This window comes from Lipotes vexillifer, unplaced genomic scaffold, assembly GCF_000442215.2.
Source record: "Lipotes vexillifer unplaced genomic scaffold, Lipotes_vexillifer_v1.1 scaffold1484, whole genome shotgun sequence".
NCBI classification, from domain to species: domain Eukaryota; kingdom Metazoa; phylum Chordata; class Mammalia; order Artiodactyla; family Lipotidae; genus Lipotes; species Lipotes vexillifer.
The window spans coordinates 685,802-702,607 of NW_006798010.1; the positions used below are offsets into that span (position 1 = coordinate 685,802).

A 16,806-nucleotide genomic window follows, 5' to 3' on the forward strand; every position below is an offset into this window, starting at 1 on the left:
AAGGGGCTGGGAGACAGCCAAATCAGAACCCAAAGCCCACCTAATCCCTCCTCCTCCCTCCTTTCACAGAGTCCATACTGAGCCCCTAGTCTCCCGACCCCCAGCTTAGGGGAAAGTGTGTGTTTTGACAGTGCGTGCATGTGTGTGCACATGTGTGCGTGTGTTCTGGTCCTCCCACCAGCTCCCCTGCCTGGCCCCCGTCCCCATCCCAGGGAGAAGACCATACTGTGTCAGATCCATCACTAACCTCTCTAGCTGTTTCCTGAAATGCAAACAGAAAGCCTTTTCCCTTTAAATCTCTGAGTATTAAATTCTGACTGAGGAACAGTTAGTAACTTCTTAATCATCTCTCACTAAATTCCTCGGGCAAAAAAACTTCTAGATCACATGCTCTCAATGTCTGACATATTACTCATGTTACAGAAATCTGGTCAATAAGGCAGGCAAAACTACCTCGAGACAATGATTAACTGGGGTTCATTTCCTTTAAAAAAAAAAAAAAATCTAGCAACCACTAAAAGCATCTCAAATTCAATCCCCAAGCAGCTGTGAAAGGCTGTTGGGGGCACATGGCTCCAGGGCATGTGCTGTGATCAAGGAGGCGGAAAAGCCCCCAGAGGTCCTTCCCTCAGGGAGCTGAGACCCATGAGACAGGGCAGGATTAAAAGTAGAACAGCACAATCAGCAGCGATCCACAAAACCTCCGTGTTTCCCATTTGATATCTTTTAAACAGAGACTGAACTGAGATTTGATCTTGTTCAGTCCTAATTAGATGTAGAATCACAAACTAGTCTCTTCATTGCCCCAGTCCTGGTTAGTCAGATAAAGTTAGTCTAGATCTGCCCCATCCAAACACAGTAGCCGCTAGCCACACATGGCTCATGAGCACGTGAAATACGGCTACTACCACATGATGAAATATTATAGACACATTGGGTTAAATAAAATATATTTATCAAAATTAATTTCACCTGTTTAATGTGGGTATCTCAAAACTTAAAAGTATATAACTGGCGACACTTCACTGGTGGCGCAGTGGTTAAGAATCCGCCTGCCAGTGCAGGGGACACAGGTTTAAGCCCTGGTCCGGGAAGATCCCACATGCTGCGGAGCAACTAAGCCCGTGAGCCACAACTACTGAGCCCACATGCCACCACTACTGAGCCTGCGTGCCACAACTACTGAAGCCCGTGCACCCTAGAGCCCGTGCTCTGCAACAAGAGAAGCCACCGCAATGAGAAGCCTCCGCACCGCAATGAAGAGTAGCCCCCGCTCACCACAACTAGAGAAAGTCTGCGCGCAGCAACAAAGACCCAACGCGGCCAAAAATAAATAAATAAATTTATTTTTTTTAAAAAGTACATAACTGATTCACACTGTCTTTACTGAACAGTGCTGGTCTAGATCATGATGGCAAACAAATCCCATTTTGAGAACCAAGGTTGGTGGGAGATCTGGCTAGGTGGGAAACCCAGCGGGTGGGAAACGGCCTTGGGGATGACCAAGGGCATGGGGTTCTTGAGAGTGTGGGGCAGACAACATTATTCACCTCCCAAAGGACTTTATGAAATAAAGTTATGAAATAACTTTATCAAATAACTTTCTTCTTTAACTAGGTACCTCCATATCTCCAACCACCCCATGCTCTGTTAATGTCCATGGAGATGCCAACATTATTTGGGGACCCCAAAGAATGGGTCTGGCTGGTCTGGCTGATGGCTCACAGTTTCAGTGTCTTCACTGCCGCCTCCCAAAGGAAGGCAAGGACCCTCGAGTGATCTGGCTTCACAGCACCTCAAGAAGTCTATCACCAGGGCTCGCTCCACTGAGCTGCAGCCCAGCTGGTGACAAATGAGCCATTCAGTGCTGAAGCTTATCACCACCAGCAGCATAACCCTGACAGAATCAATATCTGCCCCACCCTACCCCAAATCACCATTTTAAATGCTTTAGTCCCACATTCTGGAAAGCCAGACAGACATTCCAATCATGCTGGAAGGAGCAAAGACGAGGCAAAGCTTCACAGCTCAGTAGACAGTAAGAGCCGATGCCAGGCAGGCAGCCAACAGGTCAGTGTCAGCATCTACCGTCTGAAGTCTCACTGGGACCATATCCTGAGTCTCCCATGACACCATTCTCTCCAACTCATACTCATTCTTCAAAACCCAAATAAGGTTTCCCTGACCTGCATGCTCTTTCCACCCTCGGCATGGGGAACTCACAGCACCATGTAGCCCAGGACAGCTTCCCACGGCAGTGTGTGTTCTTCACTAGTCTAAGTTCTTTCAAGACAAAGGCAAAACCTGCGGGCCTCAATATGGCCCCAGATGCGTAGCACAGTGACTGGAATGCAGTTAAGCATTCAGATATCTGACTCATTCTTTCCTATGTTCAGCTACTGCTACTGCCCCAAAACTGCTAAAATTATAGTTCAAATATGGCACCAAATCCCAACATGAGAGACCATGCCAAACATCTTGGAAAGCCATTCTGGTTGTCCCCTACACAGCTGCATGAATGTCCTGGGGAGCTGGGGGCAGACAAGGACTGGGTGGGCACAGTCCTGATACGACAGACATCTGCTGCATTTAGGCACCATGACGTGAGGTGCCAGTTCAGAGAATGGAAACCAGGCCGTGCCTCATCCAGCTTGAGGTGGAATTCAGTCCCTGAAAGCTGGCTGAGAAGAACCATGCGATACTCCAGCTGTTCCCACAAGCCTTTGCACCCAGACCTCTAGTAGTCCAAAACAAGTCCACTCTTGGGGAGATGGGCCCCAGACACCTGTCCCTTCTCTTGGGCCCCAGGGACTTCCCTCTCTCCAACACCAGCTCTTTCCTTGGTGCTCAGAAAAGTCCCACAGCAAAGTTAATTCATCTCAACACACATTTATTTATTAAGGGCCCACTCTTGCAGGCAAGTGCATTACTGGGGATGCGGGCTGGAGCCACGATCTTGCAGCACACACAGAGAGTCAGGCCTCATCTCCTAACTACATTCTCACTATACCACCAACTGACCCAAGTACTCTTATTCCCTGGGTCTCCACCCCTTTGGTAAAGAATCTCCATCTAAAAAGACTCAGCACATTTTAGAAGCTATAATAATGCTCATTTCCTTTAACCAGAAACTCTATTCCTGGGAATCTATCTAAAGTAATCCAAAAGAAGAAAAAGGAGGAACACCATATACATAGAAATGTTTGTTCATTCACTTGGCAAATATTTATTAAGAGCCTGACTCAGGCCAACGCAGCAGTCAACACTAGGGGTACAGAACTGGGTGAGACCTGGTCAATTTTCGGCTCTCAGACCCTCCCAGTGAGCAAACATTTCCTTTATACCAGCAACAGACAGTTAGAAACATGTTCATAATTACAAACAAAACACAAAATGCATAGGTATACATTTAAGAAATCTGTATGCATTATAGAAACAAAAAAAATCCAGCCAAAATTCTAAAAAGTTCTTCAAAGCATGGCAAAGAAATTATAAAATTCATCTGAAGTTTAACCTTTGAGAATTCTAAAAAAGTAAATGAGGCCTGAGGCTTTGCCCTACCAAATAAGTAAGCATATTATAAAGCCACAATAATTATACCAGCACTCTACTACCAGAGGATCAAAATACAGGGCTAAATAGATATAAAATACTTATGTGGCATTTCAAATCAAATCAGTGGGAAAATTATTAATTATTAAACAATGACATTAGGACAACTGGCTAAAAATTTGGAAAGAAATAAAAGTATTATGAATTACGACCTAGGTGTGAAACCTAGGTCACAATATAAAAGAAATCAAATTCAAAATTGATTCAAGATTTGAATGTAAGATAAAAACCATTTAACTTAGTAGAAGATGCCTATGTAAATTAAAATTAAGTTTCTGTCTCTTTCTGCATCTTGTAACAACAGTTGCGTAGATTTCTGCCAAATTTTAAAGGTACACAAGGGATGATCTGACTTTACATCCAACCATCAGCATAGCAGCACTTCACACGGAAGGTCTGTGCAGAGATCTCCTGAACAGTTCACAATGAAGTGCAATCAACGGCCACGACGAATGCCCTGTGACAACAAATGCCCTGTGCGTCCTGACGCTGTGGACAAGGAAAACCAACGCTCTTTCAGGACTGAGCCCCAGATTGAAGGCTCGAAGGGCAGATCTTCAGAATGTAAGCCACAGAGCTGCTTCTCGCACGGGCAACTCTAGGGGGCTGACTCCAAGCTGAGGAGGGGCAGGGAGGCATTGATTTTCACTGCGTTGATTATTTACCCCAGCAACACGGAAAAATGTCTCTGCTGTAACATTTCTATTCTCTTGGAATGTAAAAGCCTGTCTAAACCCAAAAAGAAAGACAGCAGAGAAAAATATCTGGATGTGTGTCCAAAACCACCAAACAAAATTAAAAGACAAACTGAGAAAAAGACCAAACAAATTCTAAGTCACTGAACATAGTGTGGAGTTCCATAGCTTTGCAGAGGGACCTCACTCTGCCAGCACTTAAGGAGGTCCTGTTTGCCTGGGAACTCCTATTCAGCTTTAAAAAAATAAACAAAAAACAGAAACAAAACCCAATAACATATTTTAGACTTTTATTTCAATAATAATAATAACCCATGTTTGCTGTGGAAAATCTGAAAAATGCAGAAAAACAAAGAAGAAAATAAAATGAACATAACCACATCCCCAGTAATAACTTCAATCAGCACTCTGGAGTACATCCTTTCAGATACTTTTCTATCCATAAATACATGTAGCAATTTTCTTTACAAAAATGGAATAAAATTACATAGAGTATTTCATAATGTATACATGCATATTAGTCATAATATTAGATACCATTAAGTAAACAACTACTATGTGCCAGACATTGTGCTAAACGCTTTATACACGCTATCATTTAAAGCTCATAACAAGGGCTTCCCTGGTGGTGCAGTGGTTGGGGGTCCGCCTGCCGATGCAGGGGACACGGGTTCGTGCCCTGGTCCAGGAAGATCCCACATGCCGCGGAGCGGCTGGGCCCGTGAGCCATGGCCGCTGAGCCTCCGCATGCAGAGCCTGTGCTCCACAGCGGGAGAGGCCACAGCAGTGAGAGGCCCGCGTACCGCAAAAAAAAAATAAAAAAATAAAGAAATAAAGCTCATAACAATCTCACAAGATAGTATCATCTACTTTCCCAAAGTATTACCTACTTGGACTCAGGAGCCTAACTGAGTTCAAATCCCAGCTCTGCCATTTGCTAGCTGTATTAGGCAAGTTACTTAATGTGTCTCGGACTTCTCATTGGCAAAATGTGAATAACAGGAACCTACCTCATGTGATGTTGTTATGAGGATTAAATGAGCTAATGCGTGTTAAGCTCAAAACAGTGCCTGGCACACTCATTAGGCGTCAACCATCCATATTATCATGATCACCCAAGATCTCACAGCCAGTTGGCACATCAAAATTCAAACCTGGGTCTGTGTTCCTTGCTATTAATGGGAAGATGGAGAAGTGCACGTCCAAGACAAAATCCATCCCCTCAGCAAGTCAGCAGGAATCAGAAGTTCCTCTATGTTCTTTCTCAGATACTGAAATGTTGATGACCCCAACCAACAGCCAAGTTCAATTTAAAGTGTGTTGGCTCCATGAGCAAGGACAACTCCCACATCAGAGGCTGGTCTTTTTGAAAGTGCAGAAGGTCCTTAGGACATCGAAGGGGGCTCAGCACAGCTTCACTGGGTTGGAGAGAGTATGACCATCAATCGGCTATAAAGTGCTCCCACCGGATGCTCTGAGCCACAATTCTTCTCTAAATACATTTCTTTAAAAATAGACTGCAGTGAGCAATAATAAGACCACACATAAACAAATGTAGAGAAGAGAGGAACCGTCCTCCAGCATAATAAGATCACCAGGTCTCCAAGTCCAAAAAAATCCCTCTGTCAGTCTCTCAGATTCCCACTCCCTGACACTGTCCTGGTTCATCAACCTCAGGCCTCTGCAAGAGCATCCTAACTGGTCTTGCTGTCCTCAGTCGCCCCTCCCCAAACCCCCTTCTTACACATAGCCACCTAAGCCATATTTATTCCATGCTTAAAACTCTCTGGTGGCTTCTAAGTGCTGGGCAATTTGGCATGGTCACCTGGTCTACACTGCCCCACACTCCACAGGACCATGAACTTTTGCCCACACAACAGGCACACAGAAGCCAGCTCAGCTTCAACGACCCCTCCTCCTACTGCACTAATTAAACCCATTTGCAAACGCCTACTCACCCCTCAAGACCCAGTTCAAACACCCCATCTATGAGGCCATCCGGCGTCCCTTACAGAACCAATCATGCTATATGGTGATGACAGAGCACTTCAGTCACCCACTTAGGGTGTGAACTCTAGGATCCTCCCCAAAGTGTCAGTGCCTACCATGTTTATAAGTCAGAAGAACAGAATAACCAACGGTCACGAGACAGCCACGAGAAGAGAAGACAGATGGGCTAAGTTTGCACACGTCATAGAAAGCAATTTAAACTGCATGCATAGTTTGACTCAGTCATATCTTAAAAGGATGCAATGCCTGTTCATAATGAAGGAACTTTCATTTCTTAAATCTAAAGAAGGATATCTGGGGGATTCCCTGGCAGTTCAGTGGTTAAGACTTGGTGCTTTCACTGCTGTAGCCTAGGTTCAATTCCTGGTCAGGGAACTAAGACACCACAAGCCCCGAGGGGTGGCCAAAGAAAGAAAGAAAGAGGCATATCTGGATTTCCAAGGTAATTCTTCCATAAGCAAAAAAAAGCACAAGAACATTGTAAACAGCCTGATAATACAAAACAAAACTCAGATGAAAAACAGACTACAACCCCATATCTGATAAATAACTTTAGGTTCCAAATATTCTTCTGCACATTTCAAAACCATGGGCCTGGAAACAATCTCAAGGGATCTGGCCCAGTACCAATGGAAAAAAAAAAAAGTAATTTTTCCTTGGGAAAGTTTTGAAATCTTCTGTTTCAGCCCAGTGACTGATGCTGAGAAGGGAAATAATACTGGATCTCCTGGCTCCTCGGAAAATGGAGTGCAATTGTACAGACCTCCGTTCCTCTAACACGATAAGTTCTTATTTTTTTGTCTTTTTAAATGGCTATCCTGAAGTCAGCATTTTCACATAACTTATTTTGCAAAATAATTACATGAATTCTAATCTAAATCCTTTTCAAAGGCTGAGCAAAAGAACCTAGACCTCCCCCGCCATCGCTTTCCCTGGACAGTTGGCAGTGGGGGGCAGCCTCTCCTCGGGAAGGTGCCCCACTTCTCACCCATTCTGGGAGGCAGCAGTCTGAGGAGTTTTGCCATCTCTGATACTCAAGCATCTTCTTTTAAAAAGCAAACACCTTGAGAGATCAGCCACTCCTTAAACCCACCTCTAACAATTTAATGAAGATTACAAACTAGGAGAAGACTACAAACAGAACAAAGACAAGCAAATGCGTGTTCTAGAAAAGGGGCCAATAAAGATAACTGGGCTTGTGAGGGGCCTGGCCTAGATGACAGATTTCACCAAGGCGAGGGCAAGGACGAGGCCACTCTCTGGGCCTGCTCTTCCCTGCAGGAAGTGTGGAAGCCTGTCAAAACGCTTTCTGTTTCAGAGGGAAGGGGAGCACGCGGCCTCCGAGTGACCACAGGGCTACATTCCTATGGCTGCCTATCAGCTCTGCCATTGCACAATAAGAGAGCACCAGGGTTTTATGAGCTCAGGATAAATAAAAACTCCTGCAGCAACAGCCAGCAGACTGGTGGAGAGCGCCACGCCACCTCCCTCTGCGATGGTTTCCACACACCATGCAACACTGCCATGTTCTGGCTTGATGGTTTTTAACTTAAAAGTAGGACACAGGAATGACTGACTTAATATGAAGTTTTATGAACTGGGGTTTGGGAGGGGCAGGTTCCCAGGCACCGCCCATCAGAGATTAGGAGGAACATGGGAGCCTGAACCAGAAATCTGCCTAACCTTTCAGTGAGTTTACAAGAGTGTCTGGGAAGCATGTTGATTTCTAACAGTCTTTTAAGATACAGCTGGTACCTCCAGAAAGTGCCAGATGGTTCTCCTATATCAATCGGTTATTCCCCCCTCTCTGGGTGAAAAGCTGGGGGCTCTAAAAGTCCTTATCAGCTGTTTGGTGGTGGTAATCATTAAAACTCACCCTCCCAGAATCACCCTAAGGATGGCAAGCGAACACTATCGCCCTCCAGGAGCTTCCCTCTGAATGGCCCTGGAGGAACACTGGCATGTGGTGCTGTGCCAGTGACTGAGGGATCAGCTCAGGAGACAGAAACTTCAGGGCCATTGGGAGGAGGGAGTCACAGGCCCCAAACCATTGCTCTGGAGCACAGAAACTCAGAACGCAGAGAAGGTAGCAGATATAAACCACAGAGTGTCAACCTGAGGATAAATGGCTCACACTTCACTGGTCTCCACCCACGCAGTTTAGTTATTTCTAGTCTGCTTAGAAAACCATCCTCAAATAGGGCCAGTCTTTACTTCACAGTCAAAGAGAGCAGTAATTCATGATCTGGTGGAGAGTGGTGTTTCTCAAAGAGAGGACCACAAAGGTCTGCAGCAGAAGCGTCGGCAAAATGGATAAAGATACAGATTCCTGAGGTCCACCCTGGCCTACCAACAGAACCAGAATCTCTAGGGTGGAACCCCACAACCTGCATGTTAACAAGATCCCAGGAGGCTCCTTCCCCACACCAATCAGAGAACCACAATTCTCAAGGAGATGCTTCCCTTTAAAGGACAGAAATGAAAGATAGCCTTATCATCATGTTACCTCTGGGATAGTATATGTGAGAGAGCTATGTAAACTGTGAAGCTTAAAAAACTGGTTCACTTCTTTTTTTAAATTTATTCATTTTATTTATTTATTTTTGGCTGCGTTGGGTCTCCGTTGCTGCACGCGGGCTTTTCTCTAGCTGTGGCAAGCGGGGGCTACTCTTCGTTGTACGTGGGCTTCTCATTGCGGTGGCTTCTCTTGTTGCAGAGCACAGGCTCTAGGCACACGGGCTTCAGCAGTTGTGGCTCGCAGGCTCTAGAGCACAGGCTCAGTAGTTGTGGCGCATGGGCTTAGTTGCTCCGCGGCACACGGGATCTTCCAGGACCAGGGCTCGAACCCGTGTCCCCTGCATTGGCAGGCGGATTCTTAACCACTGCGCCACCAGGGAAGCCCCAAAACTGGTTCACTTCTGAAGCTAGAGGGCATGGCTTACAGAGCAGCAAGAGAAATCACACCAAGGGTCAGTTTTCCTCTGCACACCTCCAAAGAGAAGGCTCCTGAACAGGGATGTGCAAGTCTAGTCCCTGCCAGGGAAACACCACTAATGTCTATAATCAATCAACCCCCACTGGAAACTTATCATCTATACTGTTAATTTCCAATCTTCATGTGACTTGAACATCTTACATCTATGCTGCAGCACCAAAGAGGTAAATGTACAATTTCAGAATCTGTGTACAACAACTAAAAACAGAATAAGCCTAATTTCCTACTAAGGGAGTAAAATGGCAAATAGCATCAAACTGCTGGGTTTAAAATGGCTAAATATCACTCAGGTGTCTGGGGGAGGTTTTAGTGCCAGAGCTGCTGCTAACTAGCTGTGGGACTCTGTTTCTCACTCTATCACACAAGGGGCAGGGCAGGTTCAACTGAGGGTCTCGTCAGTTCTGACTCAGGGATAATGACCCTTGGAACAAAAACACCAAATGATTTCCTCCACCTCACAGAGCCACTTGATGACAATGCCCTAATGAAACCCCAGAACAGGACAGCTCCAAGAGGCCAGAGGCAACACCTGACTCCCGCTAGATGTCCATCACGGCCTTGCCCAACCAAGACTGTTAGGTGAATGGCTGGCTGGCTGCATCAGATTTCCAAACACAGGCTCCTTCTCTGCAAGCACAGTCTCCCCTGGACATCACAGAGCTGGAAAGGGAAATGAAAACTGGGCTCGCTGCCTAGAAATAATTCCTATAATCCAAGATCAACATCTCTGATAACACTGGCCTGTCCCCCTCCAGTCCACCGCCAGGCCTACCATCCGATGCCCAGACAAGTTCTCACCTGAGGGCAGACTGCTCATAGGACGTCTGCTCTTTCCAGGACGGCTGGCCCTGGAAAGGGCCAGAGAGGAAGCCAAAGGATCTCAGCTCCTGAATGCCCCCTTCTCCCCCAGATTCCAGTTTTCCCACACAATCAGTCAGAAGACGTTAAGCATTGGCCAAGCATGCAAACTCATGAAAAGATGCTGATTCCCATCAGACTGGGAACACTTCATGTTGATCCAAAAGGAACTAAACCTTTGAACAGCTATACAATTATACCAAAACCTAACCAACTCCCCAGCCCATTTCTCCAGGAAGCTCTTCTTGGTGATCAGTCACACAGATCTCCCCAATTCCACACTGCCCATAGAAATTATTGTACAAACCACAGATTTCTGGCTGTGGGTGATATCCAAATCAGTACTTTACATTTTTATGAGCTCAGGATAAATCCCTCTTCATTTACTATGGAAAGATGCCAGACCCCCCTCAGGATCAAAAAACTTGCAGACATTTGATATTTACTCCCAACTCTGAATACTACAGACAAAAACGGTTTCTCTCCAAAGTTTTTTTCAAAGCTATCAGGTGCTAATCTATTTTTAAAGTCTTAACACGGTAGTTTCTGAAATGAATGGAAAATTTTCACTCCTGTATATGCAGAAAAAGCATAATGCTTACAACATGGTGGATGCTCAAAACCATTTGCTAAAGGAAGAAATGGACACTGCAAATCTCCTTCTGACCGTGCAACAAGAGCATACCACACACCCACCCCAAGAGGGCATGAGGGTATGAAGTATTCATTCGGCTACCCAGTATATACAGAGCATATAATCCGTGCCTGACACTCTGCTCAGCATTAAGGCTGAAGCGGTGAACCAGGGACAAAACTCTGTCTGCCCTCAGGGAGTTGGGCTCTAGTAGGACACGGCATCAGATGCTCAAAAGCCAGAACAGGACCAGACCCATTTTAGGGAGCACCACCACCCTGAATCTGTCCATTCGGGGTTTCCTGTGCAGCTTGGTGAGCTACTGTTCACTGCGTGATCATGACACCTGCAGCCTCTCCGGGGACCACCTCGGCCTCCTGCCCCTGAAGGCCTCGCACATCCACGCGCCCGGCACATTCACTTCACCGAGTTCCCAGGAAGAGTACTTAGCAGGACGCTGGTTAGAAGCATGACTACTTCCTAATTCACCATTCCATACTGCATTCACTCTGTGAAAGTGAACAAAATCCACTCAGGACTGGGCCTTCCAGGGTGTAGCTCAACACCCACTCAAATGTCACTAAGACCCTACTACATAAATCTCTAAAAGAACTGAAAATTCCTAATCAAAACCCCTTCCACTCCACCAACCGGAGAGTCACTTCTACAATAACGGGGTTCTTTTCTTTCTTTGGAAGGAGGGTTATTATCTATATTTTGTTCTGCCCAGAGATGGGAAGGCTGATGATGGATGCAGGCACCTGAACAAGGAGAGCCGTCCACCCCTCAGAAGCCTCAGTGAGATGCGAGAGCTGTGTTCACGTCTCAACCCTGAATGCATGTGACCCCTCCCTCCATTTCTCAAGCAACGGCTTCCTCCAAAGGGGAAGGAAACTGGTAACACGCATGTGAGCAAAGCAAGTGGGACATGAGAGAAGTCAGGGAAGGTGGCCATGAGGAATGCTTTGGCAAAGGCAGTCCACCAAGAGGGGTGGGGTAGGCTGTAGCCACACAGCCCCCGAGCCAGCAACCCCTGCTCAGAAACAATGGTGCTTAAGAGGCGATGGACCACGAGATCTTCAACTCTGCATTTATCAACTTTAAAACCTGTTTTCCAGTGGGTAACATACTAATATTCCAACTCTTAAAACATAAGACAAGACAATCCTCCAACGTAATTAGATGAAAATACTGGATATAACCCAACCATCAGTTTGGGAGGAAATAAAAAACGCCAACTATTTGTTAAGCCCTGCTGAAAATTCTTTGCTGATTCCTACAACTCGGGCCCCAAGGCCCTCCCCTCCACCCCAGCTGCCATCGGGCATTCCTCGAGTCCCCTACACACCTAAGGGGCTCCGCTCCTGCCATTTCCTCTCCCTAGAACACTCTACTCCCCTCTCTATTTCTCCAGTCAACACCAATGTGCCCTTCATGCCTCAGCTCAAATGTCACTTCCTCAGGAAGTCTTCCCTAGCCCTCCTCCTTCCAAACTAAATTAGGACCTCCTATTATACATGCATCCCATCTCTTTCCTTTTAAACTTCACAGCACTGGTTGGTGTTGGTTTTGTTTTTATTAACGTCTGTCTCTGGGCTACACAGAAAGCTCCCCAAGGACAGGAACTGTGTTCACCTTGTTCAGTCTATACCCCCAGTGCCTAAGCACACAGAATGGGTAAGTGACAGAATGAATGAGAAGTGTCCAGGCCTTTCTAAAACACCAGAGCCAGTGAACTACAGCCTGAGGGCCATAACCAGCCTACTGCCTATTTTTACACAGCTACAAGCCAAGAATGGTCTCTATGTTTTCAGATGGCTGAAAAAAAAAAACCCCAAAAGAACAGTATTTTGTGACATGTGAAAATTACATGAAATTCAAATTCCAGAATCCATAAACAAATATTATGGGAACACAGCTACACTCATTCTACAGTTGTTTCTGTACTATAACAGCAGAGCAGAGTAGTCACAGAGATGGCACTGATGCAAGACCTAAAATATTTACTACATGGCCTTTTACATAAAACATTCACCCACTGCTACAACAGTGTCCTCAGAGTCAAGACTGTGGACATGAAATACAAGAGACCTGAAAATTAAGGACCGACGGTAATCCGTCTTTTGAACCCCTGATGCCTGTCATATTTACTGGGCATTCCTTGAATGGCAGGCACCTCCATGACATGTGGTGAGAATGTCATTTAATACATTTGAGAATTCTGGCTGATCACTTCTAAAGGGCTGGAGCTCACACCAAAACCAGCGCTTACTGGGTAATGACCTTCTACTCATTCGTTCAACAAACGTCTGCCTGGGTACCTACTTTGTGCAGGTGCTGTTCTGGGAGGGCAAGGATGCAAACAGCAGTGCTTGGAGCCTCATGAGCAGGAAACAGTGTGGAGGCCACACTACCATGAGGCCTGTGTGACAGACAGTGGGAGACAGAAAGCCACTGCGACATCACACCTGTGAGACTATACCTGCCTTTAAGGAACTCGCTCATTGGGAAGCCATGAAAAATCCATGGAAAGTCAGGTCTCGATAAAAGATTTAAATAACATTTCAAGACCCCTGAGCGGACGCCCCAGGGAAGAACAGCTTAGCAGAACCATTTAGCCAAGAAGGCCGGTTCACCACATCTATTTTGTACTGCACACACTATGATTACCCAAGCTAGCAAATGTTTGTCATTAAGCTGAGAGCAGTTTCAACACCAGAGAATGTGCATCCTTCCCACAAAAGTGCGTTAAGAATAGGGATGCCTGATTGCTCCGTTACGTGCGACTCAGAAACCAAGACACACGTCCATTTGTGCACCATATGCCTTCAAGAAAGGGAGGAGAGGGAGCGGAGCGCATCTGCTGACAGTCTGGTGATGCTCCTTGCTCCAGGGACTGTGGAGATCTGGGAGAGCAGGGTCATTCAAGCTTTACCCCCAGTCAGTCACATGCTCTCTCTTCCCTAAGTGTCAGCTCACTCCAGAATGGTCTCCTGTGCCTCAGATCCCAGGAAAGCTCAGTGAGAAGCCTCCAGCACCTTTACACACACACACACACACACACACACACACACACACACACACAGGAAGCATCAGTTTCTGTCTGTTGTAGCAGTTTCCAAATGTCTACTAACAGGTACCATACATCCTGGTAAAGAATCAGTAGGTAAAATGTTCCTGGTGCTTTTATTCTGCATGAAAAGGACAGAAATCAAATGCAGTAAGGGAAAAACCACTACATCTTATCCAATCCCAAACCACTGAAATCCAAAGCAAAAAAAAAAAAAGGGAGACTTGTCAAAACTGATAATAGACTTAGATACTTGGCATTTTGGACACTCACTGTTCTCAGAGTCTCTACTAGCCAAGAGCATCTGAGTCTATCTTCAAGATCTCAGAAAAATCACATCCCCTCTCCGGCCTCCATTCCCTCATCTGTAAAATAAGGCCCACATCCCTGAGTTTATGAATAGAAAAGTCTACCAAGAAATTCCAATATCAGCTTTCATTAAGACTCAAGCGGTAAAACATTTTGGAAAACTTCAACAAAACCACAGCTCCTCCAGAGAAGGCAGAAAGTCACTTTAAAATAAGAACCATATGATAATACAATAAGCAAATTGCTGATTTTTTTTTCTTTTTAACCCGTCAAAAGAAATGGTATCTATAAAATTATATACAACTAGCTGAAGCTTGAGCAGGGTTTAATCCTCACTAACCTACAATCCCCCTTAGAAATTAGGGTCTGCCCTACCGCTGAGCAGCCCTACAGGGAAGCATTAAAGCTTATGGGAGTCAGTTCTTAGATCTGAAAGGTGAAAAGGAAGATAAATTGCTAATTTCCACTTTTACCACCATAAAATTTTTATGCCCACAATTCAGAAGGAATTACTGTACAATAAAATTCATCCTGCTTGGGGCTTCCCTGGTGGAGCAGTGGTTAAGAATCCGCCTGCCAATGCAGGTGACACGGGTTCCAGTCCTGGTCTGGGAAGGTCCCACATACCATGGAGCAACTAAGCCTGTGCGCCACAACTACTGAGCCTGCGCTCTAGAGCCCACAAGCCACGACTACTGAGCCCACACACCACAACTACTGAAGCCCGCGCACCTAGAGCCCGTGCTCCGCGACAAGAGAAGCCACCACAATGAGAAGCCCGTGCACCGCAACAGAGTATCCCCCGCTCGCCGCACCTAGAGAAAGCCCCCACGCAACAACGAAGACACACGCAGCCAAAAATCAAATAAATAAAATATTTTTTTTAGAAATTAAAAAATTTAAATTAAAATTTAAAAAATCCTTCTTAAAACACACCCCTACTCTGAAACCTTACATTTTTTTTTTTTTTTTTTTTTTTTTTTTTCTCCTCTTTTCCTTGCGTTACGCGGGCCTCTCACTGTTGTGGCCTCTCCCATTTGCGGAGCACAGGCTCCGGACGCGCAGGCCCAGCGGCCATGGCCCACGGGCCCAGCCGCTCCGCGGCATGCGGGATCCTCCCGAAACGGGGCACGAACCCGCGTCTCCTGCACCGGCAGGCGGACTCTCAAGCACTGCGCCACCAGGGAAGCCCTGAAACCTTACATTTTGACTGCTCCCTTCCTTTAAAAAGGCTTGCCTGTGTTTCCATTTCCATTGTTTTTATAAAGCCATCCCTTTATAAAAAGCATGTCTCGGGCATGCTGTCTTATTCTGTGACTAATTCAACTTTACATACCAAAATATTCCATAGTCAGTAACCTACATGAAAATCAATTTCCTTTTTTTTTAAAGAAATATTCTGAACATACAAAAAGACAGAATAATATAACAAACACCACCCAGTGCTAGAAATAAAACACTGCAAAGACACTAGAACCCCCCTGAGCACCCATTCCCACTCACGTTCCCCTCTCTTCCCAAGTGGGAACCACCATCCTGAATCCAGGGCTCATCACGCCCACACAGCTCTCCCACTCCCCATGCAGCATATGTGTTTGCATGATCTTCTTAGTCTTTACATAAATGGTACCTCTGTATGCAGTCACTCCGTAACCTTGTTTTTCTTTCTCAATTTTATGTTTATGAGAGTCATCCATGTTGACGCCTATAGCTCTCATTCCTTTATATTCACGGCTGCATAATATTCCATTATATGAATGTACTACATAATTGGCCAAAGACACCACTTGTTGTTTCATATGGCTGCCATGTAGTGCCTACTCTGTGCCAGCTATTTTCCAGAATTCTCAAAACTAACCAATGAGGAAGGTAAGATTCCCATTAGACTGAAAAGGAAACTGGGACAGAGAGGTGGTATAGTTTGCTCAACACCTGTGAGTGGCAGATTCAGGCCGCAAGTTCAAGTCAATCCAAGTCTAAAGCCACACTCCTGACACTGCATCTTGCAGCCCCACTTAGGTAGATACCTCCATCATTCAAAAAATTTTAATGAAAAAACCTGATGGAGGGCTCCAAAGTCATTTGAGAAAATCTGAAACAGGATGCTCTATTTTCTGTTTTAACAAACAATTCCACAGGAAAGTCATCTGTACACAGGGACAGTCCATATATACAGTGAGGACAAGCCTTTCTTTGGCAAAAGTCCCTGTGTACTCGCTCAGATCACTCCCAAGTTTACACCAATGCTTTCTCAGTAAGCCCGAGTTGAACTGCAACTCTGCTTGGCTTCCTTTGGAGAAAAAGCCTGTCTGCACCCACTTAAAGAAGGGATGGAAGAGCCTAAAAGAACACAGTAATCAGACTCTGCCTGAAACAGCAGGAACTGAGCTGACAAAGCTCTCAAAACGACCTGGGGAGCAGCTCCAACTGTTGCTGGCTTCGGAGATCCTGGGAACAGCCCTGTGCTCACAAGGCCAAGGACGTCAGGCTCAGCCCACTCTGCTCTCCACTTGGCGAGCTTTGCAGAGTTTTCATACATCCCAGCCCAGCCCTGCTGCTCTGGAGAAAGCCCAGCTTGTAATACGGAAGAGAAGCGACAGAGAGGAGTGAGGGTGGAGGCTCA

At 45.7% G+C, this 16,806-nt stretch overlaps 1 protein-coding gene across 1 annotated transcript in view; it reads right to left on the minus strand.

Annotated features, from left to right (window-relative positions):
* Positions 1 to 16,806, minus strand: part of TBC1D2B (TBC1 domain family member 2B) — an 84,018-nt gene that overhangs the window by 65,935 nt on the left and 1,277 nt on the right.